The sequence below is a fragment of the Marmota monax genome, unplaced genomic scaffold (assembly GCF_021218885.2).
Source record: "Marmota monax isolate L192 unplaced genomic scaffold, Marmota_monax_Labrador192_F-V1.1 WCK01_AAM20220418_F8-fsc00276, whole genome shotgun sequence".
NCBI lineage: Eukaryota > Metazoa > Chordata > Mammalia > Rodentia > Sciuridae > Marmota > Marmota monax.
Window position 1 is genome coordinate 1,968,589 of NW_026695204.1, and position 2,788 is coordinate 1,971,376.

The window sequence follows — 2,788 nt, forward strand, 5'->3', positions numbered from 1 at the left end:
AAATGAAAGTCTAAAAAATCAACAAAACAAAAACTGGTTCTTTGAAAAAATAAACAAAATTAGTAAACATTTAGCCAAGCTAACCCAAAGAAAAAGGGGAGAAACCCAAATTATTAAAATTTCTGATGAAAAGGAAATACCACCAGAAACACTGCTGAAAACAGATGATAATCATAAACTATTTTGAAAATTTATACTCCAAAATAGAAAATCTCTATGATATCAACCAATTTCTAGAGACATATGACATACCCAAATTGAATCAGGAGGGCATACAACATTTAAAGCAATGAAATTGGAAAGATCACTGTTGGATGATGGCTCACTGTCTCAAGCAGTCTCTGCTGGAGCCAGTTCCCCCGAATTTACCAAACTCTGTGCTTGGCTGGTATCTGAATTAAGAGTGCTCTCTAAACTAGAGGAAAATGTTCAAGCAACTAACAGTCCAAGTGAGGCTGAAGAATTCCAGCTTAAGGCGAGTGGGCTACTAGGGGAGATGAACTGCCCATATCTTTCACTGACCTCTGGGGATATGACCAAGCACCTTCTCATATAGAAGAACTGCCTCCTTTTGCTCACATACCTCATCTCAGAACTAGAAGCTGCCAGAATGCTCTATGTGAATTTTCCTCCAAAAAAAAAAAAAAAAAAAAACAAAAAAAACTCAAGAAGTAGGGATTAGTGAGGTCTTTCAAGAGTTGAAAGGCATATGTATTGCTCTAGGAATGTCCAAACCTCCAGCCAATATAACTATGTTCCAATTCTTCAGTGGGATTGAAAAAAAAATTAAAGGAAACATTAGCAAAAGTTCCACCTAATCATGTGGGAAAGCCTTTACTGAAGAATCCAATGGGACCAGCCCACTGGGAAAAGATAGAAGCAATTAACCAAGCCATAGCTAATGAATATGAAGTTTGGAGAAAGCTGCTAATAAAACGTTTGAATGTCACTGTTTAGTCCTTTGGCTGGTCTGACAGAGCTAAGAATCAGACCGAAAAATTAGCCAAAGCGTTCAGTCTTATCTCCAAAAAACACTATTTCTGTTGCTCATCTTTTGGCTGCAAGGCAAGACTTGTCAAAGATTTTAAGGACAAGCAGTGGTTCCATAAGAGAAAAGACTGCCTGTGCCATCAATAAGGTGTTGATGGGCAGGGTACCTGACTGAGGTGGTAGACCCAATGAAATTGAACCTCCGCCCCCAGAGATGCCACCATGGCAGAAAAGGCAAGATGGCCCCCAGCAGCAAGCAGGAGGTTGAGGAGGAGGGAGAGGTAGTTATGAACATTCCTCATATGGTGGATGTGGAGGACATGAACAAGGAGGAGGGAGAGGTGGACGTGGTTGCTATGATCATGGTGGCCGAGGGGAAGGAAGAGGAAATAAGCATCATGGAGGCTGGACAGATGATGGGAGTGGAGGAGGAGGTGGCTACCAAGATGGTGGTTATCAAGATTCAGGTTTCCAGCCAGGTAGCTATCATGGTGGCCACAGTAGTATCTATCAAGGCGGTGGTTATAGTGGTTTCCAAACATCTTCATACATAGGAAGTAGATACCAAGATGGTGGGCACCACAGTGATCTGAGGCGGTGGTCGTGGTGGGAGAGGTGGTCGTGGAGGCCAGGGAGGTGGGTGGGGAGGTAGGGGGAGCCAGACTTACCACCAAAGGGGTCAATTTGAACAACACTTCCAGCATGGAGGCTATCAGTATAAACATTCTGGATTTGGACAGAGAAGACATTATATTAGTTGAGGCTACAGAACCTTACATTTTGCTAGAGCTCAAATAATAGAAACTCAGTTTCAGAATCCTGAGTCCAGGATCTATTTTGAATTAACGTGAGACCACAGGTGGAAGCAGGCAGATTCCTGCTTGGCATAAACATTGTAGGTCTTCCTTTGATTCTGTTTTTTTGTTGTTGTTGTTGTTGTTGTTGTTTTTAATGGACTTACATAATGCTATTTATTTGAGAAACACATACAACATCTCTTCTTTCTATGAAAAAAGTTTTTAAAAGGTAATTAAAGTTGCCTTTAATTGACCAGTAGACTAATTCCACAGTCAGAACATGCATACTTTTTTTGAAGAAATTACTTGAATAAAGTAGTTTTCAATATGCAGTTTTGAAAATGAAGATTCACCTAGACTTTTTTAGATTTACTACTAGGAAATCATCCTCATATTAACAATCCATTTATATGTGTTTTGTGTAAAATATTGTAATGCCTATTTTCCGAGCACAATTCTGCCCCAATAGGCATTTTATTCAGAGAGGTTGTGCTACATTTGCTTCATGATAGATCCATTAGGTCCGTTCCTATTAAATGAGCTCTTCTGCAGATAACACATTCAGTAGCCTTATTCAGTTGATGAAATACTGTACCATATGCTCAACTCTGAAAACCTTGAATACGGCCAAATTCCATAAAGACTATAAAAGCAAACTAAGTTGTGAACCTATAGTACATTTAGGCATTTAGTTAAGTATAGCAACTCAAACTGACCTGCATCCATACAAAACAAATTCATCGTTCAAACTTGTTTTTACTTGAAGTCTGCTAGAAGAAATAGCAAACCGAAATTTGTTTTATGCACGAGTTAATACCACTGGCGCAGCAAATACAAGTTAGTTTGCTTCGGGCAGGAGACTTTTTTTGTAACGGAAGAAATGCACTACAAAGTAAGGTAGGTTTTGCTTAGTGCAGGAGGCCCTTTATTATTGCTGCAGAAAACAAAAACTTGGCTGAGTTGATGTTTTACATTCTCCTTTACTGAAATCTACATGCCAT

General features: G+C 39.5%; 1 pseudogene; it reads left to right on the top strand.

Moving 5' to 3' along the window:
- The first annotated feature begins 671 nt into the window (after positions 1-671).
- On the top strand, positions 672-1,979 carry LOC124083326 (protein FAM98A-like; annotated as a pseudogene).
- The last annotated feature ends 809 nt before the right edge of the window (positions 1,980-2,788 follow it).